The following is a 25,236-nucleotide window of genomic DNA, read 5'->3' as shown; positions in this document are numbered from 1 at the left end:
TTCCAGCACCTTCAGTTACTTTAGTTGGAGGAATTGTTACATGACATTGCATGCTGCAGCTGGTTTTTGTCACTGTAAAACTCCATATGGTGGAGTCAGTTTATTAATTAAGAAATATTTTTGGTACTCTGGTGTGACTTACATCCCAAAAGGACCTGCAGCATGCTTTGGTTCCAAGCAGTTAGCTTTCCCAAGCCCTTTGAAATGTTTCCTTGAATGTTTGAATAACAAAATCTCTTATGGAAGGGTTAGTCTCCTCTTTGGTATGGTCCTTCCTTGTTTCATCTGATCTAAATTGTGGCTTTAGGGCATTTTCTTCACCTTTTGGACAGATATAATTCTTTCTATATGCTCTAAACTGCTAATAGATTTGTTTATATGGACTGTAAGTGGTTAGCAAGAAGGAAAGCTATTTTTACAGCCATTAAAAATGAAAATCGTGCTCCTGACATCACTTTATAAACTAAGCCTTCAGGTTATGAGGTCTCATTTCTTGCAATGCAATGTCAGGTTCATTGCTAGACATCATGCTACTCTCCAGTTCTAACCTTCAGGCTGCAAAATCCTTCATTAAAATCTCCGAAACAGACAGGACTCTGCTGTCAGGCTGAAGCCTGGAGTGAAAGAGGAGCAGCAGGCTATTGTGGAGGGAGCCCTCTAGGACTCTGCAGCAGTGGGAAGCTGCCTGTGGTGTCCAAGGCCATAAGAGCAGTAGCAATCAGCAACTTGCCAGTGGTCACCAAAAGACTCCTAATGACAGAAGGCCACAACTTGCAGGTCTGTGGCTTTGCAGTCCACAGTGTGACTATTTGTGGATGGAAGGAATAACCTTTATGCTGGGCCTGAAGATATTAGTTTATTTTGCTATAATGCACAATCCTGTCAGGGCTATGTATGGAGGTGCAATCTGTGTATTTACATAAATTATTAAGGCAGCTGTGACATAAATATTAGTAAGAAATGTCTCTGGCAGGCCTAAAGATCTCCAGTTTCTCTGCCTGTGTACATTTGGGGGGTGCTGGTGTGACTGGCAAATGAAGAACATGATATTTGAAGAAACCAAGACTTGCTTCCAAACTTTTAACAAATTTATGGCAATTGCAGGTACAGAATCAATAGTGGCATTCCATTGTGCCAAGGGCAAGCTGGGCACTCTGCCTGTGGGGTGTCCTCTGGTATTTGGGGCAACATATGTATTGTCCTACTTTTTTAAAGCTCCAGAGGCTGTAAGGCTGATACCTGTGAATGTGAACTTTTGTTAAAAAAGAAAATAGTAATTTAAAAGTGAGTCTTCAATATCATAACAAGAAGTTTGAAATTGCAAACCTTAAATGACCTCAAACCATGAGGAAGCAAAGGCAATACTTCTGGTTTACTTAGAACTAGAATTTTTAATCCAACTTTTGGTGGATGCTCAGCAATAGTCTCAGTTTCACCAAGTTATTTGGCTTTCCCTGCACATGTTCTGCCACTGGAACACAATGTCCAAACTTGCTTCTCTTACCAGTGCTGCTGGAGTGAGAGGGTTTGCTACTGTGAGCTTATGTTTACACTGGCTGCACCATGGCTCATTTTTGTGGTTCTTTCCCTCCTTCTTGCCAAATACTTAGTTTTCCCCTGTCAGAAATAAGAAGATGGGGTGAGTGAAGGGTTATGGGGTGAGTGAAAAGCAAAGATGGGGTGTGTGATGACAAAGGGAGCAGAATTGGGAAGTGTGGGGAGAAATGCAGAAGAGGAGGAAGCTGAGATATTGGGAATGCATGTAAGACTCAAATGCTAGGTGTCATTGAGCCTCCAGCACTTCCAAGACAGAGTTCTAAACACCATTATTTTTGTCTGGTTACTATAAACCAATAAACAGGAAATGTGTTATAGTAATAAACAAAGGACAGGAAAAAGGAAACATCACTAATCAAACAGGAACACACCCTGGGAACATGAAAAAGGAACAAACAAGAGTTATGTTTTGCCTAATTTTCACTCAGGATTGAGAATGATAACGAGTACGACAAAACACAGGACAAAAAAGAGCCACTTGTGGAAGGACAGAAATGAAAACCGACATTCTCAGAGACATTTTGGGCCTTATTTCCTGCTAGGAAAGAGGATGGGAGCTCTTGGTGCAAACTCTAGCAGCTGTTCTACCTCTTGCAGTGCAAGTTTTAGAAGTGTGTCTGCGTCTGTGTATGAAACTGTAACTACCTCACCTCAGATCTGTCTCTTGTCTTTTGCACAAATTTGCATCAACAGAATTAAGCTATTTAGCATGAAAACATGTTCAGTGTTCAGCAGTCACCAGAGCTAGGCTGTGTTTGTGCTGGATGGAAAGTAAAAATATATTTTTTTCACTGTTTATACACACATTATATATATATATATCTCCACATATATATACGCACAGACATGCATTTCTTTGTGCAGGAGCATCCTATTTCCAGCATTTCTAGGTTTTACTTTACTTTACTAGGGACTGTCCTTTAATGTAGTCTCTGTTCTTTTTTCATATGTTTGTTCTGTGCTTTAGCCACAAAAACCTTTTTAGAAAACAGACTGTTTCTGTGGAGAACTTTAGTCAAAAATAAGTCCAAGTATTCCTCTGGATGTTTTTCCATGAGGTTCATCCTGAAAACAAGAGTACTTTCTTGGAAATATTCTGTAACAAATTTGATTGATATATGATTCACTTAATAATTCCATGGCTTTATCTTCTACCTAAAACACAGAGGTGAATAATGAAGAATCATTTGGATATACTCTCTGCAAATAGGATATTCATAAATAAAATGCTCAAATGAGAAAATGAGCTTCCAGTGGATAAAATCTATCAGCATTTGAAACACAAGACTGTTCTTCATTAATGATCTAGATAACAAGGCACACTGCACCATCAGCAAATTTGTACAATACCAGCAGGAGCAGTTGATGCACCAGGTGGTTTTGGTGTCATTCTGGGAGTCTTTGACATGCTGAAAAAATGAGACAACAAGAAATTTAGGAAATTCAAAAATAGGAAATGGGGATCCATTTAGGCCACAAGCAGGCACTGCTTGAAAAGACAAGAGGCAATGGGCAGACACTAAAATATAAGAAATTCCATTTAAACATAAGAAAAAAATATTGCTGTAGGGGTGATGATACATTGTCACAGGTTTTTCAGATTAGTTGTGGAGTCTCCATCTGTGGTGGTATTCAAAAGCTGACTGAGCAACCTACTTCATCTGACCCTGCTTTGAGCAAGGGGGGGCAGGAGTTTGGCCTTGATGATCGTGAGAGGTCCCTCCCAGTGTTAACTACTTCGTGATGGTGTAAAATTAAATAAACACCACCACTTCCTCCACCCCGCCCCAATTCTGGCAGGCTGAAGAAGATAAATGTTTGTCAATTCACAGTGAAAGACAAGAAGGGGAATATTTTGTAGAGCACCTCTAGCTGCCTCACTTCTGAAGAGACCCAAAAAGCAAGGAGATGCTGCTGAACAGTGCTCTGGTGGGACAGCTGACATAAGAAGGGGCTAAACAATGGAAGGAGCACTCTGAGACTTCCTTCACCAGACGCTGCAGATGGCTGAACCAGGAGGCAGTGGGTGAGGCAAATCATGGGCTCTGGAATGAAAGAAGTGCAGGTGGAGTCTCAGCAGGCTGTTTGGAGAGGGTTTACATGCTGGCACAATAGCTGTGGAGATATAGCTGGATCCTACTTTTTGCCTCAGTCCTCTTACCTCTCCTGAATGAATACAAGGTTGTGTCCAGCCCAAATGGATGCTAAACTGCTTGGGAACAGTCATGGTTCTGGCATGAGTGATTTCTCATTCAGCTCTGGTCATCACTTGCCTCTCTCACTTTTCCTTCCAATTGGCTTCAGCTAGTCATCCAATTCCTACCAACCATGGCATAATTGCTTAGATACTCCTCAAGCAGCTCTTTGGAAAGTACTACCCAGCATAAGGATGGCAGAAGGATAGGCTGAAGCATATCAATTTCCCTGGTCTCTTTTGGTTCCACATGCCAGAAAATAGCATCTTGGAGGTCTGGAGAAAAGAGACTAAACAAGGCTGGCACACACAACATTCATGACCTTCCCATGTGGTAGCTTAAAGAAAGGAGTGAGATAGCACCCCATCAGAGACCAAGGTATTTGTGGCTTTAGCAGCAGGCTGTGCCTATAGCTATATTAATCCATCAGGGAGACACGTGCTTGCTTTGCTCATGGTCAGGATGAAGGAATTGCTTCACTTCTGTGGCAGAAGCCTGACTCTGACAGGCTGTGAGCACATTTTAAAGATCTACATTTCCCCTGCAAATGCCCCAGCATCAGACATGCCTTTAACTGGCATCAGAAGGTAACTTCAGGTGTTCACTGCTGTTAGCTCATTTAAGCTGTCAAATGCAAACCCTATTCATTAGTTTCTCTCACTATTGCAGTCTCTGTTGTCTGGTTTTGCCTTCCCAATACAGGTAAAAGCTTTGGCAGAGCAACATGTGAGGAGAAATAAGAGGTTCAGAATGGACAGCCCTGCCTACAAATAATTTCATTAGACAAAAGGCTCAGTCAGATGGGGCAAATAAAATGTAATTAATCTGATTTCATTTAATTTATGTATTAAAGGGAGTCATCCCTGCTAAAATGGCAGTAACAGGAGAAACCACAAGTTTTGCCTACATGAAACTATGCTGAGGTCATGAAAAACCAAGTGTGGTGAGCAGGACATCTCTGAGTCTGAGCACTCCAAATACTGCACAAAGTTCATCTTCAGAGCACATAAGGATATCAGCATATATCACCAAATATGTCTGTGACTTTAAATGCTGGTAAATTATGATTGTCAGACATATGAGCCAGATCTACAGCTTTAATAAAGTGCCACATTTTTCTTCAGGTCATAGTTTGAACCCATGCCTGATTCAGATAAAACTTCTGACACTCAATTTTTTTGTTGATAACAAATATAAAGAATTTTGGTAATAATGGTTGAGCACTCACACTAGCCAAGTGCACAGCAAGCAAATCCTTTATGCAGTCAATTTCTTCTTAGTATTATTAGTAAAACCATTGAAAGCTTAATTGGTCTTTTAAGTTCTTGGCTAGGCTCCCATTCTGCCATCTGAATGAAAATAAAATTAAAAAACTCTAATGAAAAATTCCTGACAGATATTTTGTGCCACTAAGCTGATACAGGTGCAATACACCATCTCACTAAAGTAAATTACTTTGGCTCTGAAAACTTGAGACATTTATTTTCGAGTCCAAAATTTAAAACCTTTAAAAATCACGTTAGAAGTAGAAACTTGAGAGTTAAGCAAACCAAAGTCTGCGTGAGTTAGTTTTGGCAAAATTAGTAAAGAAAACAGAACAAAATAAAATATGATCAAGGGAAGGGGGAAATCCACAAACATAAAGGCACTTACAGTGTAATTTTTTCAAAGTAGATTTTCACCAAAACTAGTACATAAAGTCAAAAATTCATTAAAACATAAAGCCTGAAAGGATTTAGTGGACGAGGCTCTTGTTTATTACGTGTGACTGTGATGTCAGTCCAGGTGAAGGCTGTAATGAAAACATTTCCAAAATTTTAGTCCAGTTTCTTTGAAGGTCAACCCAACATAACAAACAAATGAAGTCATATAACACCCATGGGCAAGACTAGGGTTTCTTCCATCCAGAAAGCCCTAAGATTGTGTGGACAGTACCTATACTAACCTGCAAGTAGTTTGTGGGACAGTGGCTCAGTAAACTAAGTTAAACTATTATCAATAGTTTTTAAAAGATAAAAGACCAATCTTGCCAGAAACATGCATCTGTGTTCAGTGTGAAAAATATTCTCCAGGTGTGAATGCCCTCAGTATTGGCATAAACAAGTACCCAAGGGCACCTAATTTGCAGTCTAGTCCTGAGTGCTGAGCACGCTCATGTCATACACGATGCAGAACATTAAAAAAGTAAAGCAGACAGCATTTTCTAAGGTAATATACTAGAAACTCGGAATGGAGAAGAGGAAAGAAGGGAACTCAGCTGAGACAGGAAACTCAGCCACATACCAAAAACTTGACAAGATTTTTATGAGATACTTAAGAGAAACTTCTCTCAGGAGACCCCAGAATGGGCCTGAACCAGCCTCCAAAATCCAAATATCTCACAAACTTCTTTGCAGGAGCCTGTTCCTAAAGAAGATAAGTGAGGGGAAAAGAAATTCCTGATTTTGATTTCGAAAAAAAAACTGCAGGGAAATTTTCTATTAACACTTTCCTAACTTCACCTGGATTAAAGGAATTGCTACGGGCCCTTTTTAAGGCTCACTGAGGGAACTGTCACACACATATACCCACAAAAGGCTGCATAATCTTGTTGTGGTGTATGTACCACAGCCTTAGCCACACACCTACATTAAACAAAGCAATCCTTCGCTAAGGAGGTCTTTATTCCAATGTTTCAGGAAGGAAACCAGTCTTTCATGAAAAGCATGCATTTCAGATTTCTAACTCAGGCTGTCAGGGGTGCTCGGTGTGTCCTCAGCTCTCCCGGACCACATTTTCTCTCATGTCCTGCACTAACAGCAGAGGGGATCCACTACTCCCATTTAGTACCTGGATACCTTGTCAGACACTGTGTATGGAGTCCTTGGGTTTCTGGAGGCTGAAACGCTGATTGTGAAGCCAGTGGAACGTGCTGGGAGACAGAGCAAGACTCTGGGGCAGGTGAGACCTAACTCTGTTGGCTGCATGCATTTACCTCTCAATATTCATCAACATGTGCCTTTTCCTCAGCAAAAGTCCTAAAACCAAGTGAGACCCTTTTCATGAGAAGAGGGTAGTGTTGTTGTTTCTTTTAAGTATATTGAATGTCCTTTTTGGGGAAGATGGGGGGCAGATTCTCGTGTTTTCCACAGGTTTCACTTGGTAGATGAATCATGAGGAAACACCTTTGCCAGGAGCACCGTGTGTCAGACCCTGTGACAGCATGAATAGAAAATGCCTAGAGAAGCAGACCTGCAAGCAATGTAGATCTGCGAATAGCTTGTTTAAGAATGGCTTAAACAGGTAACAGCATGGACATATCCACACTTCAGTAATTATGACATGCTGAGAGGCAGTAATTTTGGCAGGCAGACAGCTCCATTGCCTCCCCAGGCAGGCATGTTGGAAAAGCCGCTTGGAGATTTGAGGGCTGAATTCAGGTAGCTGAAGTGGCAGCTGGTTGCCTCAGCCCCTCTGGGGCCTGATTCTCCCATGATTTGCTAAATACAGAGTAGGAAACTGAATTTTTTCTGCATGACTGAAAGAGAAATTGTGCCGTTAGTAAAAAAACCCACACTGCTACAAGTCTTTGTGATTTCGGCAAGGAAGACCTTGCCACAAGCCCAGGCAGCTGTATCCCAGCACAACCTTTAGAGACAGATCTATGGAGCTCTGCCACTGCCCTCCATTGAGTGTGAGCTCCCCCAGTGCTTACACAGTAATGTGGAGTACATTCAAACTTCAGGTAGCCCTCAAATATCCAACTCTAGATGTATTTTCCTGACCCATATTTCTCATCACTCTGGCAGTCTTCGGCTCTGGTTTGTAAAAGCCAGCACCAGAAGAAACCATGCATTATATTTTTTTCTTCTGAATTTGTTGGATGATTTTCCATCTGTCAACACCAGACTCCTCCCTGCAAAGAAGCAAGTTAGAAAAACTTCTGCTAAAAGTTGCTACCTAAATAAGCTACCACTTAATTCTGCTAACTGAGCATTTTCGCACGATGTATGAGGGACCCAAACTTGCCTGGTGGCTGGAACTGACTCAGTCTGGGTTTCCAGGCAAGTGCTGCCTGCCTGGGCTGTGGTCCAGACCTGAGTACTAAGGCAGCCCTAGGCTGAAGTAGGAGACCACACGATGGTGCTTTGGTTTGGGTACACACAGATTCAGCAAGTGCAGGGACACAGATTACAGGTCACTGCAGAATAAATGCAGAATAACACAAATCCTGAGGTCTTCCATAATTCAACATCTTTGTAAATGTAATGACTATTGATAAGTTGTACAGATATCCCTCTGATTTTATTTAGAATTAGAAATTTTCATAGAGTAAAAACTTAGGTTGATTAGGACATTCAAAGACTGAGTAAAAGGACTTGTACTTGAAAGCCAAATGCCATAGGCCATATGCTCACTAATGCCTCAAATAATCTTCTCTGGAGATAAGTAGCAAACATATCTGCAGTTCTAAACATTTCTGCAGCTTCAAACCAAAGGAGAAATTAATGCTATTTTCAATTTTTTTTTTTATGATTTATGAACAAGAAATGATGGCAGAATGGCATTTGAATCATGGCCAGCACAGCATATGAGGGGAAAGACAATATTGCTGGGCACAGCATAGCTCTGCCTCAGAAGTCTTTGCCGAGTCTTGAGAAGGTCCCCAAGCTCTCCTTCCCCTAAAGCATTAATTAGTTTGTTGTTATCGTAAAGTATTTATACTTTTAAGCATCTAATAGCAGTTATGCATTTGCTATTACACCTTTGTTGGAAATTTAATCTCTACTGTTTTTAGACTGAACTATTGCTTTATTAGGCAATTCCAAATAAATTGCCTTAAAAAGAAAAATCTTTTTTTTCAAGATTATTTTTTAAGAGAAAACAAATGCAGTTTTTAAAATGTTCTCTATGTTTCTAACCTCATTTTTATGTTTCCTTCCTTCAAATTAATTGCTCATTCCTGACCAGTTCTGTTTCCCAGTATCCCATCTGAACATCATTACACTCTGGATGTATTCAATCACCTTTTTACCAACTCAGAAAGAGGGGCTAGTTACATACTACTTTCTCTAGCTTACTTTTATTAAAAAAAAAAAAGTTACTATTGGGACCTTTTTTTTTTTTTTTTATTCTGGCTATTGGTGTTATCATCTGATATCCATCAACGAAGCTCTATATTCTGTATATATCCATGTATAATTCAACTGTCTAGAGAATCAATGTGAACTTTTTAAAAATAATTAAAACACTGTACAAGCTCCTTTATAGGTGATAGCAAGTGAAAGCCTTGTGCAATTAAACTATCAGAGCTGATTTGGTTTGGTTCCCAGATGTGCATATTCCACTTCTCCTGTAACTCTCTGAAGACCTCCATTTGGCTCAGTATAGCAAATCTATTAAAAAACTCCCCTGTGACATCCATGTTAGCACAGAACTGCTTGGCTGCTAGAAGGATTCCAGATAATGAATGTTTTCCTGTTGGATGCTGGGCAATGATATCACCTTGTCCCAAATCCTATCCTTCTGGATAAACTGCCCTGCTTTCCCAGACTTACAGCAGTTTAAGCTCCTCCAGCAGCTTGTTAGGTCAGTGGAGAAATTTTTGTCTCTTTCATCTGAAGTCTATCAAGCAAATGTTGGTTATGTAGCATGAGGGGAGGGTTTTATTTGATGAAGTCTGCCTCTCAGGGGAAGTTTATTGGCATATTTGAAGAACTGAGGATGTTTTTGTAGTACAGAAGCCAAGTTGACCACGATAAGACCCTGTGGGGTGGAACACCAGGGTATTTTCTGTGTTTAGTTAAACTCTTGTTTCTGTGAGTTATTTAAAATGCTGATTAGATTTTATTGAAGACTTGTGATTCCATTTTCTCCAGAGGCCTATAAACATAAGGGTCATCTTAGTCTATGGACAACTCATATTCCAGTGCCAAGATCTAAAACAAACAAATAAAAAACTCCAAAATCTAACTAAGACAATAGTTGAGATCCTAAAGACCCATAAATTAATAAACTTTCCAGAATGAAGAGAGGGTGAAGTCTAGGAGAGTAAATGACTTTCCAAAACAATGTGCTAAGCAAGCCAAGCTAAGATCCAAGGCTTGTTGAAGGCACTGAAAGGATTCTAAAGAGTCGGACGTGAATCTAAGGACTCTGCTACATCCAATCTCACCATGAAATACAGGGAACTGTGACTCTAATGTTGTGACATATTATGATCATTCGGACACAGGATATTTGGAAGGACTATCTACTTAATGGAAAAGAGCAACAAAGAACTTCCATTTTATATACATGAGACTATCTTGACATAAATCTGTGGTGTAGCAGAAGTTACCAGTGGCAATCATTGCTTGAACAGTAATAGAAATTCTTGCTTTAGTTTGTCTCATCAACACAAACAGAAAGAGCCCACAAATACATCGGTCAAAACTACTTCCAAATTCCTGTCTCTTCTTGCAGAGCAGATGCTTGTATGGTGTGTGGAATAGGTACAGCGCATGTTGTGCACACAACCGCTGTGCTGATGCTGCTACCCTGTTTAAACGTGCTGTTCACTATGTAGCTACCATACAGCTAAGAAATATTCATGCTAAATATTACTCCTGTTGGAAACAACCTTCCATGTTTGTGACAATCACCAAAATAATTACAAATGTGCAACAATTCCATACACTTTGAATCTGAAATACTCCACGATTTACAAAACTATTATTTCCATCATTTCCAGGAAATCTATCCTGCTTTTTCCATGGGCTGACATGAATGACTTTAATTTCCATCTAACCCACACTGTTTCCTTGTGACAAACACAGAAACCTCTCTACTCTCTGTAGCAAAGATTGTAAACTATGGAAACACAAATTAACTAAGCTCTATAATACTTTGCTAGTTTGTTGAATCTTTTCCTGTGCTAAGCTTCTTTTTTTCTGTAGGACCACAATATCACACCAGTTGTGTATCTACTTTAAACAGCCATATAAAAAGACATCCTCTAGGGAAGAGAGGAGGGGATCCCCTCTGGGGAGAGGAGGGAAGAGTTGATGGGATTTTTACCATATCACCCACAATGATGAAAGAATTGTGTGTGGTTATGTCAGAACAGGATAAATTTGTGAGTTTAGAGTTTTATTATTAATCTAAAATCCTTTCTCTAATTATGAATATTTTAAAAGTCAACCTATTCAAAGTCTTAATTTTGCAATATCTTACTCAAAACAAAATTGGAAACCAAAATATCTAAAGATGCGCTTCTAATTTTCACATATTTGAATCTTAATTCATGAGCGTACATCTACTACTCTAGACTATCAGGGATTTTTTTTGTTTTGGAAAATGGAATTTTCTTAGTATTCTAGGGTATTTTTGCTACATATGCTATGTAAAGGACTGTGAGAAATATAATTTCAAGCAACGGGATTTTTTCTGTTCTAGAGCTGAGGGATCAAGAAGCCAGCCAAGAAACACCACAGAGGAATGTGTTGAGGGAATAGCAGTTCAGGTAGATGGTTTGGCATGTTTCCTTCTCTTGCACTGCTAAATTCCAGAGGCCTACGCTTGCCAGGACTCAGTGCCTTCTGCAAAATCCAATGGGGCTCCCAGATTCACTAGACTCACACACTAGAAACCTGCAAGCAATACTGCAAAAAGTGTAACTATTTGAAAGCCAGATGCAGCCTGCAGCAGTTGAGAGGCTGGTATTGATAGTCTCACAGTATGTCCAGAAAATTCCACCTCATCAGCCTCTTGCCATCAGCATTTTAAGAAATCTTTCCAGAGACTCCTATAAATTATTATTTTTCTGGAACAATATGCTTTTCATGGAGTTGGATAGGTCTTGTCACAAAATATAAAACCCTGAGTTTTCATTTTCTTTGAAGATGCTTCAGAAGTTCTGCAGTAATTTGTTCAGGTCACTTTCTAGGCTTTATCCTATCTAATTTTGTGAAATATTTTCATAAAGGAGATAATTCATTAATGGTGGCAGCCTTTAGCACAGGCCTAAATGAGGAAGGGAAGTCTGGTTTCCCTGTTGCTGGTGATGGCAGTACATAGGAAATCCTTGCCCAATCCTCCCACCCAGTACTTGGCATGGACATGGTCGGAGAGCAAAGGGTCAGAGCCTGGGGAAGCACTATATTGAAGGTGATTACGATTTATTAGGGCTATATACAAACAAATCCTCTGCACTAATTAGGGAGACTGGCAGAGGAGGGGGTAAACTGCAGCTGAAAAGGAAGACAGGAAGGTGAACTGATAAAAAGTCTCCCTGACCAGCAGCTTGCAGGCACTGCTGTCAACACTGCCTGTTTTCTGTCCTATGCTTAAATACCACGTTAAAATCAATGTTGCCCGTTGTGTGCCATGGTCTCAATAGAACCCTCATTTCAGCCGTCATCTCTAGAGACTTTATTTAACAAGAATGAACTTGAGCAATATTAAGACAGAGGAACAATGGGGACATCCCATAGAATTCTCAAGAAGTTCATCCAGAAGAAAATACAGGCTGTGTGGCTTTAAATTACTTGTAGGTTGTCTCTGTAAAGTACTGCTACAGCGAAGAACCAAGGCTTTTCAAAAGAGCAAAAAAGATCCTTTCTCAGACTATTTCCTTTGGCATCTAAATATTCCTTTGTCTTATATTTGGAGTGACAGAACCAGGTTTTCCTACTTTTGCTGAACCTCAAAACTCTCTGTGATGGAAAATTGTCTTATTTAATCTTCACAGTGGCTTACTTGGTCTTTCGCTTTGCTGGTTCACTCCTGATTCTGTAGTCTCCATCTGTAAAGAACACTCAGTGTAGCACTGTCTTAAATTTTGTCTGCTGTTCTTGTTACTAGGAACATGATTTCAGTGATGAATGTTTATAACACAGCTTGAGGAATTTCATCCTCCCCTGGTAAACTGTGTAGGAGATTGCCTTAATGGACAAAGAAAAATGTCTGCTGGACTTTAGCCAGAAGCTTGGACTTGCTTATAAAGAAGAAAATACAAGTATAACCTTTTGTTGCTGTGTACAGAACACATACTTAAAAAAATATTCACCTCTCTTCTCACGAAATAAAATTGAACCAGTGAAAAATTAATGTGGTTTTCACTATTTTATGTCAAATTGCTTAGTTGTGACAAGTTTAATTCTGCTTCTTGATCAGATGTCTTATAAGGCTGTACTGCTCTATTTTCTCCTATAAATACCTCTAACTGGGAAAATAAATTACAGATGGCTGTAAAAAAATGAAGACAACTTAAAGTTATGAGAAGAAAAAAATGGTCATATGTTTCATTCACAGGTGTAAGGAATCTAATTTGAAACAGAAAATCAAAAGTTGAAGCCCAGTTTTAACTTCCCTGAGTAGTTTACTTGAGCAAGACTTGGGATGTGAATTCAGCAAAGTCATGATAGTTTGATTTATGCTTGTTCAGTTTGCTTAATCAGGGCCTGAATAAATACTGGGGTTTGAGCTGTTCTGAAGGCTACGTGAGACTCGGTGTTCCTGTGCTTAAGTTAAATTCCCTGTAGATGAGATTCTAGCCTACACTGAAGAGAAGTAGGATCACCCTGTGTTGACTGGCTACTCTGTTGTGTTGCATTTATGGTAAAGGAAATATACGTGCTATATTTCACTGCTTGCTGAAATAACCTGTAGATGCCTAGCAGTTTTAAAGAAGAGTTGCAAACAGGACATAAGCATCGCTGAGCTAGCAGCCAGAATGCACTAATGCCTTTCTCAGCCTGAGAACAGTAATTTTAAACTATGAATCACTCTCTGTGTTTCTTCCCCTCACTCCCTGGTGGAGGTTAAATGCCTGTTAACTGTATCCCCATGGAAAACGTTATGTGCCAGGAGTGGAAAAGCACAGCAACAGTAGTCCCGTGTAGCTGATGGAATGATTAAAAGTCGATGGGTCCATTCTGCCAGTGCATCTCAGAAAAGGAAGAGAGGATGCCTCTTTTTCCTTACAGCACTTATTCCTGCTGCTTCTTCTGGATTGGAGAAGGATGAATGCTCTTTCGGCTGTTGGCATTGCCTGAGGTGCTCTGGAATAGGAGACCAACTGCTCTTTGCTTCATTGGAGAAAAGAGCCCTGGAGAATCAGAATTTGTCTCCCACATTTCTAGGAAAGACTGCCCATCCAAAGTGGAAATGTGACTTTTAGCATACTCCCACATCTCAGGTTTACAGGTTCCCTCACTTTCCCTATTGAGCTGTCAAGAAGCCCAGAAAGCATGTGAACTGCTGATAGAGAAAGCCAAGTAAGCCTGCAGGGGAAGCAGGCAGCTTGGGATGCTGCCTGGCTTCTCTCACAGCCAATGTGCTACTCAGAAACCTGTCAATTACAGTTTGGGTTATTTTTTTTCCCAGTGGAGAAATTTGCTGTCAGAAATTTCCAGCCAGCTCTGCTCTGTGCTGCTACTGCTGCTCCAAATGGGAAAATGCTGCTCCAAAATGGCCCAGAGAGCCTCACACATGGAAGGTGCAGGGCCTTGGGAGCCCTGGCATGACAGCAGGTTTGCAGTCCTGGCTGCAACAACCCAACCACGAATGCACTTCCGAAATGTCAGATGTTCCCTCCAGAATTACGTATGCGTATTCACTCTAGCGTGACCGCCAAAACAGCGTGTGTGCCTTGCCAGGGACTTCAAAGGCTTTTGTACAACACTGTAGTCCTCTGATAAAAAAGTTCTGCTTCTTATTAGAGTCCTAGTCCTGGTCAATATTCTTTGAATTTAAAAGTGAGTTCTTCTGATTGTTTTTTTCTTTTTTTTTGGCATAAAGTAGGACATGCATTTTTTTAAAAATTAAACTGTTTAATAACTTGCATTTTTTACCTTGCCTGTCTGAAATAGCCAAGTTGGACAATGGTGTCTATCTGAAGCGTACAGAGCTACCAAAACTACCGTGTCCAAAACTATTACCGCTGAAGCTGGGCTCTTCAAGTGAATCAGGACAGTGCTCCCGATGAGTAATATTGTAAAAACGTTACTATGATTGGCTGGCTCAGCTTAAAAAACAAATCAATCATCATGTTATTTTCTTAAATAATAACTCTCCATGTACTACCATTTTCCATACATTAGAAAGTGAAACATGATGAAAATTATGATGAAACATGATGAAAATATCTGTGTAGCACACTAAGTTTTTTATCCTCTCGTGGTATTTAGAAGCAGATATTACAAAGTAAATGAAGTAGTAGTAACTTGACTGGTTAACTAAAGTGCCTATAATGATGCTGTTTTCTAGCTCAGTTTGAACTAATTTTTATTATGCATTACTGTTTAACAGTGATTGTCGTCTTAGAACCATCACAGATAAAGATGACCATTGCTTCAGAGCAATTAAAGTATTAAAAAAAAAAAAAAAGAAAGAAAGATGCAGATAAGAAAAAATGCATTGAGAAACCCATGTTTGTTTATAAATACTGGCCAAGCTTGTTTGCTGCACCAGACTGCTGTTCAGTACAACTCTTGAGGAAAAGGCAGCCAAGATAAGCAGGGAAGTCACCACAGCTTCGTGATATTCTGCTCATCCTCTTGTTTCAGTTCAAAATAGATTGCAGGACATTTTGCCAAAGGTTGTAAATAAAGTCACCCTTTTTACTACCAAAAAGATAATGAGGATCACATGGGCTGGCCTCCCATATAATGCAATCCAATACGTGCCTCAAATAATTTCCATGACAAGGATGTCTTGCAAGTGGCAGAGGTCAGTAGAGCCTAGGTGTATAAAGAGCAAGACTGAAGTCTACAGCCTGAAGCAGTTGAACAACTACTGACACTGAACTTGAAGGGTTGCCTTTTCAAGGGGCCTTTTCCCCCAGAGAAGTTACAGAAAACCTATACTATGTACCCTGGTGACACATGTAAATTCAGGAGGTAGGAATCCAGGTCATGACCACATTTGTTGCAGAGACAAGTTCTTGTGGCGTTTGAAATTTTACAGAGACTTCCTCCACCTTCTTTGCTTTTACCTTTACTTTTCATTTGTCATTATTCTACTTCTGAGCATATGTTCTACTGCATCCATTTCTCTTTTGGTTTTTTTTGTTTTTTTAAGACTCGAAGGACACAACAGTCTGAGCTGAATTTTTCTGGTTAAGATACAGCTTACACAGAGCCAGACCATGATAATGCAGTGTCATTCAGATCTACACTAGAAACTAGAAACAAGAGCACATACTACAAATAATGCAGCTCTCTTAACTAGTACTATCTGATAGTCTGCCTCTGGTTCAGATACAGGATACAAGGTGTTGTCTTTCCTTTCTCAATTTGTATCTCTTGTACTCTTTCTGCTGCAACAACTGCAATTAGAGATGCACTTCCATAAGTTGAGCCAAATCAATCTTCTCCTTCAGCTCCTGGCCACAAGTTCCTCCCTTTTCTTCTCACAGAGGACTTTGCCTTGAGCTGATTCGACCCAGCAACCTGGCAGTACAGTGACAACAAAAGCGCGGTTTTCTCAGCCAAGGCAGCGAGCCGAGCTATCTAATGAACACTGGATTCAGGGCAAGGAAGGATGTAAAAGCTTTGGATAGCAGTAGGAGCCCGTGGCACGCCGCTGCCATCTGATCTCTCCAAATGTACCTGCGAGGCACCCGGACGAGCGAAGAACACCGGGGATGGGCGTGCTTTAGGATGTTTCCTCCAGGCTCGGATCCAGGGGCGCCGCCGGCTCTGGAAGAAACACCGGGAGCGAGGGCGGGAGCGGCGCGAGGGCGCCACCCTGTGGTGCCGCTGGGCGCGGCCGCGCCTGAGGGCGCCGGGGCGAGGCGGAGGACGGGGTCCCAATCCCTCAGGGACAGTGACACCCGTGTGGCTGCTGGGCGTCTCCGAGAGCCTGTGGTGTGTGCGGAGATACTCGGGGACAGACGCACGCACGCCATGTATGGCGCAGTACCCGGTGTGGCTCCTGTCCCCTGCTGTCCCGGGTGGGCCCGTCCCCTCACGGCCCCTCTGAAAGCAGGACAGCGACGCTGCTTCTCACGCTCCGTTGCCAGGCTGTTGTGTCACCCGGCTCCTCTGACAGCTCGAGTCTGCAGGCCGTGCCTGCCCATGGCTGGCACGGACCGATTTGCTTCTGTGCCCGGTGCGTGCTTTGGCACGGGTACCCCTTCTCCCTGCCTGCCCCGCCGCGTGTGACCCCGGCAGCCCCGGGCCGAGCTCCGGTGGCTGCAGCCCCAGGCCGAGCTCCGGTGGCTGCAGCCCCCGGCAGGAGGTGAGGAAACGGCGGGGCGGGGCGGCCGTGAGGCAGGTGGTGAGGCCAGGACGGTGTGCGGCCTCGGGGAAATCCACATGTTCCTCAAACCAGCCCTGCAAAAGCTGTGCTGTTGGGAGGGAACCAGGCTGGCTGTAGGGAGCCACTTGATCCATGCGTTGCCTTGGAGGCAGCCAGTACCTGGCTGTGCGCTGACCTTCCTAACCTGGTGTTGCTCGATGTGCACAGCACTACCTTGCCCTCCAAACTCCCACTTGCAAACCCGCAAAAGCAGTTCCAAACATCACGGCCCAGAGCCGTAATTGCGTCATGGCAATGGCATGATATTGTTTTTAGTGAAAATATCAAAGCATTTTTAAATGTTATTGCTCAACTTTAGTTTGCAGCAAATGAGTAGACGGTACCCGGAGATGAAACAGATTTCCTATTCTGCACATCTACCAATTCCGTTTGCATCCTCATTTAGGATAATGCTGTGCTAAGTTAAAAAATAAGCACATTTTTTAGCATTCTTCCTGTATTTTGGAATCAGGTTCTGATGCAAAATAGTGCAATAGATATCTTATCTACATAATTTGATGCCTCATATGCTGTTGGCTCTTCAGACTAACTCGTGATGAGTATCAGACTTGTTCAGGGTATAGTGCTAAATTTTATGCATATTTCAAACTTCTTGCTCAATAGGACTTGTAGTTTTATGAGATAGACAGATCTGTAGACTCCTTTAAAGGCGTTTTAAATGTAAAAATTTTTTTAAAAAACCAGGAATGTGAAAAATGGATTGTTTCACAATTGGAAGATAAACCATATTTTAGTATATATCAAATACATAATAATACTTTTGGAAATTATATTCTTGCCCTTTGGAAGGGCAGGACTGTATTTGACTCTTCTAGGTGTTTTGGTTGTGTAAGTCCTGCTTTCACAATCCAAGACTATTGAGTAAAAAATTAAATACTTCTTTTATGAAAACAGATGATCTTAAAAAGCTGCTTAGTAACCTGTTAAAGTGGATTATAGCAGTATGCGATAGAAGCCTGTCAAATATTCTATGCACCTGGTGACATACAAATCTGTATTTCCATGTGCTTTTGAAAACTGCAAAACAAACAAACCCAATAAAAACATGTTTCAGTTGTTCGTACAATTTCTTTCTAGCTCTGGAATCTTACTCTGTTGTTCTCAGAAAAAAAGCCCCGGTATTTCAGTTTGACTTTTAAGGCACATGCCAATGAAAATGCTTCTAAAACAACCACTCTGGCCAAAAATCTGCTTGTTTCATAGAAATACTGTAATGTTGCCCGAGATGCTTTTCTATCTTTTCATTAGATATGGATTTTTGAAATGGCATATCGCATATCCCTGCAGTAGCTTTAAATAGTGTCCCTAAGAAGTGGCAATAGAAGAAACAGTTTCACTGCTTTCAGAGACGCAGCACTGCTTATACTCCAGGATGTCCTGGGAGGGGTTTTGTTACTTCTGCTAAATGCAGTCCAAAATTCACACTGAAGAGAGCCCAGATTGCAATCTGGACCCATTAAATAATGGTTCTCCATATAACCTAATGGATTAATCACACTAACACAGTTTTTCTAAATTACAAAGAAACATGCAAACGTTTAGAAGGCCATCATTACAGTTCTTGACAATGACTCAATATCAACTTTTGCAAGTGTTGCAGTTGCTGCTGCCTTTTTTCCCACAAGATAGCAGCACTGTAACTATGAATGAGCAAAGGACTTGGGAGCCCATCTCACCAAAATTCAGAAGGGTCACCTGGTTTATTTACTCTGTAGGAATCTGCAGCTCAGAATCACAGGGAAAGTTTCTTAAACATCAGGATGAGGGTGCAAACACCAATTAAAATAATAAAATCTACATTTACATTTTACTTTAATGGACCAATGTCCTTGTGGAAAAGCACCTCAGGTGTCTTGAAACCATCTGCAAAACTAAAATGCTGTGTACATAAATATATTTGTGTGAGTGTGTATGTGTGGGTGCATTGCATACAGTAATAATCTTGTCTTGTTATTGCATATTAAGTGGTTAGGTGTTTGTTTATGCTTCCCCTTAATTCACCTGGTTTCACCACTTTTCCTCATGCTTTTAGCTGCACTTATTGATTGTCATTGTTCAAAAGTGATCCCATGATGAAGGAGGAACACCTTTGCCAGCACTCAGGAATTGCCGGGGGAGGTGAACTCCCCCCCTGTATTCACTCTGTCCTGAATGATTGTGTAACCCACATCAAACTCTCCTAGTGTAATATGTATGTATACAGGAATGACTTGGATTGGTCAGGTGTGCACCTCGGAGGCCAATTTCCCAATTGTCCCAGCTTGCCAAGCTTTGCTTCACCACATACCAGGCATGGAACACCTGGTTGCACTTTGGGAATATCCATTGCAGAAAGCACAGCCAAGGCACTCAGGCCACAAATGGGCACACAGCCCCTGTGATCAGGCTGGAGTTGGCAAAAGTTAACCCAGGGCACAGCACAGATGTCAGGGCATCGGCACCAGCTGTTTGGTCCAGAGACCCACTCCTGTCAGTCCCCACTGCTTGCTAATATGTACCAAGCCTTAGTGGCCTAGATGGAAACTTGACATCAGAAAGGAAATTTTTATAAGCTCAAAAGTGGTAGCAGAGAAGAGGGACAGAAATTATGGAAGAACAGACCACATCACCTGGATGATGATTTTTTTAATGTGAAATTGCAGACATCCTAGGGCCATTAGGCAATATTTACTGGAGTTTGGGAAGGGGCATGCTGCTATTTGCAGGTGGAAACAGTAAAGCTCTTTAAAATACTTCAGTATGCTCTTGAAATAGCATATTTATAGAGAAGCTGAAAAAAGGGACACTTTTTATTCATAAAAGAAAATACAGTGGGTGATGTGGAATACAGTGTGTACACACCCACATCTTTATAAAGAGTTTGATTCTTTTTGAGTTTTGACTCCCAAGGAACATATACATATACATGTAAAATATACATTTATACAGACATATTGTTTTTCTTTTTATGACTATTCATGTATTTTCCCTCTTTTTACCCAGGGACTCCAAGGACAATTTCTCTTTGTGAAGAAATCAGGCAGTACTGTGGAATTACATCAGATGTAGCCTTGCTTATTTTTTCCTATTACTGTCAACACAACATACGCAAACTCTTTTGGGCTGTCAACTCTCATCTCTTACATCAAGGAAACTGAATCATGTACCTTGGCCTGAAAATTTTAAGAGCTTGTATAAATATATTTTGATATTGTCCTTGAGATTCCTGAAGATACAAAGAAGCAGGAACAGTACGTACTTTTTTTTCTTTTGCTGTTTGAAATGCCATGCCATCAGTGACCATTTGTACTTAGCTGAAATTACAGCACTGGATCCTATCAACACAATAAATAAATAAATAAACAGATGGTTGTGAGTGCAGTTGAACTAATTAAGCCAGGTTTCCTATCAAGTTATAACTTGTAGTTCTGTTTGTTCACATCTGATAAAATGAGAGCTCTGGTTTAGATTTTCCTGTCCTTGAAAAATGCTTTTCTCCTGTGTGGATTCTCAGTTGTGCACCAAGAGATAAGCAATCTTCCCCGTAGCAGTGACTCTAATTCAGGGATTTCTTCTTTAAAAGATCAACTAACTCAAGGAAATTTATTAAGAGTTTCTCTGTTGAATTTGACTGAGATTGGCCAAAGATTCAAAAATACTGGGGAGGAGAGAGAGGTAAAATTACGTTTGCAGACACAGAGACATAAAGGCAGAGGCAGCCTCATCTCCCCAGGGAATTGTGCTAAGCAGTATGTCTTTATTTCAAGAAAACAGAAAAGATCAGTGGGCTATTACCCATCTCATTTTAACTTCAATTGAATAATTTTTCAATAGGGGCACTGGAACAACTGTAAAGGCCAAAAGCAGCAGAGAATACTGACAAGTCTGACAGTGAGTGCTTCCCTTTGAGGTAAGATACAATTGTCTTTATTTTTATAGCAAAAAAATAAGAAGAATTCAACTAAACGTGACAAAACAGTGATTTCTGACTGTTCTGATATCCAGACAGGGCAAGGTGCTTGCAAGTCTGGTCAAAGGTATTTAAGCTTTCACAATGTTTGGTGACATATTAACAATATTTGACTTTACGCCTACAAGACAACTGCTGAAGTATGAACTGCTACTACCTCATTAAAGGTTTCTCTATCTGTTACAAGCAGTAGATTAATCTCTTGGGGGCGGGGGAGGGAGGAGCATTTCAGAAAGAACAGCATATCACAAAAGAAAATGGACAGAAGAATTACAGCTAAAGAAAATTATGAAAATTGTAAAATACAAATGCCTTCCATACAGAAATGAAACCATCAGTAGATTATGCTACACCTTGTCTGGAAACAGCATGCATCAATTACTTAATATGTAATAGCTCTCTGATTCATTGAACACAATCACTCAATCATGTGCTAACTTTTCTAATATGACATAAAAATGCTGTTCAAGTTCAAAATTTCCCAAAAGACCAGTAAACTGCCTGTCCTGGTTTTACAAAAGTAGTGTTGTAAGAAGGCTGGTGCCCTATGCAGGTATGTCAGTGTTGCAGCACTGGTGTGCTAAGCTCATTCCCATGCATCTGCCTGAGGTCAGGGGTGGAGGGAGGCAGGATGTTCACAAACTCTTGCCACTCCAAAGCTGCTGGCCTTCTTGAAACTACCTGGACTGGCCTTTCAATACTTCAAAGAGTCTACAAAAAAGAGGGAAAGTGGCTTTTTACTTGGGCAAACAATGATAGGACAAGTAGGTTTAGATTAAAAGAGATTTAGATTCGATGTTAGGAAGCAATTCTTTACTCAGAGGGTGGTGAGGCACTGGAACAGGGTACCCAGAGAGGCTGAGGATGCCCCATTCCTAGAAGTGTTCAAGGCCAGGTTAGATGCAGCCTGAACAACCTATTCTAGGGAAAGGTGTCCCTGCCCATCCCAGGACAGTTGGAATTTGATGATCCTAAAGATGCCTTCCAACCCAAACCACTCTATAATTCTGCAGTTCTATGATCTTGACATATTTCTTCTGTCACAATTGGCTGAAATTAAGCTCCCTGTTCAGGAGCTACTGGGTGGAGAATATGTCATGGTATGGCTTGTCAGAAGGACAACGTACAGACAACCTGGGGGCATAAACTTTGTGTTCTTAGGAAATAAGGCTGAAAATACACTAAAAATATTTGGGGCTAACCATTTTATAACAGATGGTTGTCTGGACTTCTTTTTTACGACTTCAGATACAAAGTATCTTTTAAACTAGGAAAAATTCATATGCAGAACAGTACTTTTCTAACATTTATTTCAGTTTTTTAGAACGTATGTCATATTTAGGCCAATTGAATTATGTCAGATCTAGGTAAATTTGATGCTTAGTTCCCCAGCTTGGAAAGCTGCTGTGTTCCAGCAAGTTTCTACATATATGCAATATCTTCCATGATTCCATGTTTCTCTGCCTGGTTAAAATGGCGACAGGTAAAAAGCAAACAAGGAGTTTGGGATCAGACAGGTGACCTGATTTTCATAGTTGCTACATATCCAGGCACTGTAGATGGTAGTTTTATTAATTATTTTTGAAAAACAGTTCTCCTTGTCTAACGAAAGCCTGCAGCCTGAGACAGTCACTTCAGAAAATCTTTGAAAATACTCACTTAGCTTTTTGCATCCATAGTATTTTGTTTGAGCTCTGTGCTATGTTTGCCCTCCAATTCATACTTTTTAAAAATTCCTTTTCTGTTTTAATTGGCTTATAGGAAGACTTTGGCAGACTATACTGAAAAAAAAAAAAAAAGAAAACAAAAATTAAAGGTTTTCCAACACATTTATATTACCATTCCTGAACACTTGAAACACTATCAGCATATGAAGATTCATGTTTTCTTGTTCCACTTTAAAACACTGATTGTGTATCTTAAAACCATTACTTAGAGTGAAATTTTTAAAAATAATTTGAGTTTAGTGAAGTTTCCATAAAATTGAAGAGAATTCCACCCTTGGTTTAAAAATTTCAAATTACAAACATATGAAGAGATTATATATTTTGTTATTATTGTATTGTAACTGGGAAACCTGTAAAATACTGAAACTATATTCATTTTTCCATTCTAACAAATTTCTACCTTTGTCTCAGATTGTAGTTTGGTTTCATAAAAGTAGTTTCATCCCCAGGTTCTTAATGAAGAATTAGTTTAGAGCTGTAGTTGTTTTAAACTAAATTCTTTGAAGATAAATAGACAGACTAATTTACAATTGCTAATCTGTGCTAAGATTGAAAATTCTTGAGTTCTTGGTACCTGTTTTAGATACTTTTTTTGTTTTGAACAGCACTCTGTTCACTTTTTAAAGGCAAATAGTATAGTTTTTAAGAATTGTGTTTGTTTCTGATTGGTATGGTTGAGGACAATTTCAGCTGTTGAGGAGCTTCTTCCATTGCACAGACACAGTGGTTTTCCATGACGGTTTCCTTAAGCCCTCACACAGAAAAACATGAGTTCTGTGCTTGTAAATTCTGGCAGGATGCTGTGCACAGGTCCTCCACAGGCCTTCAGGAAGATGAATGGTCAGAGCAGGTTGTCTCTGATGATCCTTCTTCCATTCAAGGCCAGAAACAGAAGCCAGATCCTTTTGTCATAACAGGCAAAGGAGAGTCTTGTGAGAGTCACCAATAAAAGTGATCTCAGATGGGGCACAGGGGCAATACCTCCCACACTGATAAATCCAATTCTGCCCCTCTACTCTGCTCTGGTGACACTGCACCTGCAGTGCTGAATCCATCTCTGGAGTCCCCAACACAGGATATTGATCTGCTGGAATGAGTCCAGATGAGGAACTCCAAGTTAATCAAAGGAATGGAGCGCCTCCCCTTTGAAAAATGCTGAGAGAACTGGGATTGTTCAGCCTGGAAAAGAGAAGGCTTTGTTGTGACCTAACTGTGGCCTTCCAGTACCTGAAGGAAAGGAACTTAGAGGAAAGATGGGGGCAATACCATTTACGAGAGCATGGAGTGACAGGACAAGGGGAAATGGGTTTGGACCGAAAGAGAATAGGTTTAGATTAGACACTAATAAAACATTCTTTACTGTGAGGGTGGTGAGGCACTGGGACAGATTTCCCAGGGAAGCTGTGAATGCCCTGACCCTCGAAGTGTTTATGGCCAAGTTGGATGGGGCTTTGAGCAATCTGTTCTAGTGGAAGGTGTCCCTGCCCACAGCAGGAGGACCGGCACTAGGTGGCCTATAGGGTTCCCTTCCACCCCAAACCATTCTATGATTCGATGGTAAGTTCCTCCAGACTTTGGGCAATCCGTAATGGACTTTGGTGAAATCAGCTTTGGGGCCTTAGACAGCTTAAATTGCAATGAAGCTTTTGTGCCGGGACTGCCCGTCTTCCTGACAACTGGGCGGGGTTTCTCCGTGATCTTGCAGCTTCAGGTCTCCACCAACGCAGTGGAAACAATTTCTCCGTAGCGTAGAAGCAGCAAAAGGGTGAAAAATCGGTGAAATCGAGCGGCCACCAGACTGAGGACAGACACGCGAACAGGTACACTCGCTCTAGAACAGCGTATTTCGAGCCATGTCCGCTGCAGGCGCAGTCCCCGCCGGGATTCCCGGCGCTGCGGGAATCCCTCCTCCAGCGGGCAGCGCGCGTCACCCGGGCGGCCCGGCCGAGGCCCGGCCCCCTCGATCCGGGTATCACCGCCCCCTGTGCCGCGGCGGGAGAGCTGCGGGCTCCTGGGCCGGACGTGCTGCTGCTCCCGGCTCGGCCCGGCTCGGCCCGGCCGTACGTACGTACCGGGGGAGGCGCTGGGCTCGGGGCTGGCGCTGCCGGGGCTGGGCGGCTGCGGGGCGGGCGGGAGATGAGCGCGGGGCTCCGGCAGCCCCTCGGCACCGTGGGGCTTGGGGGGCTGGCGGGACGCCCCTCCGGGCGGCGCTCCGACCTGACAGCTGGGTTTCCGCCTCTCTGCAGTGTCGGAAAATCCGATTATATGAGTTTCTCGCATTAAAACAAACAAATCCCAGGGTGCCGGGAGGGTTAAGAGTGAAGGCTCCGGTCCTGCCCACGTGCCAGCGCCCCTCACACCCCCAAACCCACTTGTCTTGTTTTTGCTGTCTTGTGTTGCAGAACCTACAAAAAGTGTAACTTTGTGTCAGCAGTTCTTCCTGCCTTACGCTTTCGTGATTTCATAGCAGAGCAAGTCGCTTGCGTAGAGCAGGGGAAAACACCTTAAACTGTTATTGTTATCT

General features: G+C 41.5%; 1 protein-coding gene and 1 long non-coding RNA gene across 5 annotated transcripts in view; both read left to right on the top strand.

Moving 5' to 3' along the window:
- The window catches only part of LOC148224285 (uncharacterized), a 61,716-nt gene extending 41,561 nt beyond the window's left edge, over positions 1–20,155 (top strand). Inside the window, exon 3 of the long non-coding RNA XR_015802281.1 lies at positions 20,019–20,155. This is a non-coding gene — a long non-coding RNA (uncharacterized LOC148224285). The remainder of the gene's footprint in view (positions 1–20,018) is intronic.
- Positions 20,156–20,248: 93 nt separating this feature from the next.
- The window catches only part of RMDN2 (regulator of microtubule dynamics 2), a 49,608-nt gene continuing 44,620 nt past the window's right edge, over positions 20,249–25,236 (top strand). Inside the window, exons 1-3 of one of the 4 annotated variants that reach the window (XM_088161373.1) lie at positions 20,249–20,266; positions 20,850–20,925; positions 24,418–24,532. The gene's annotated coding sequence lies outside the window, so the exon portion shown is untranslated. Of the gene's footprint in view, positions 20,267–20,849; positions 20,926–24,397; positions 24,533–24,706; positions 24,777–25,236 lie in introns of those variants that run through there. The other 3 variants (XM_014876562.2, XM_014876554.2, XM_088161374.1) reach the window with 3 other exon arrangements.

This window comes from Sturnus vulgaris, chromosome 3 (genome assembly GCF_052056855.1).
Source record: "Sturnus vulgaris isolate bStuVul1 chromosome 3, bStuVul1.hap1, whole genome shotgun sequence".
In the NCBI taxonomy this organism is placed as follows: domain Eukaryota; kingdom Metazoa; phylum Chordata; class Aves; order Passeriformes; family Sturnidae; genus Sturnus; species Sturnus vulgaris.
The sequence above is the reverse complement of the archived record's forward strand: the minus strand, read 5'-3'. Positions and strand labels throughout refer to the sequence as shown.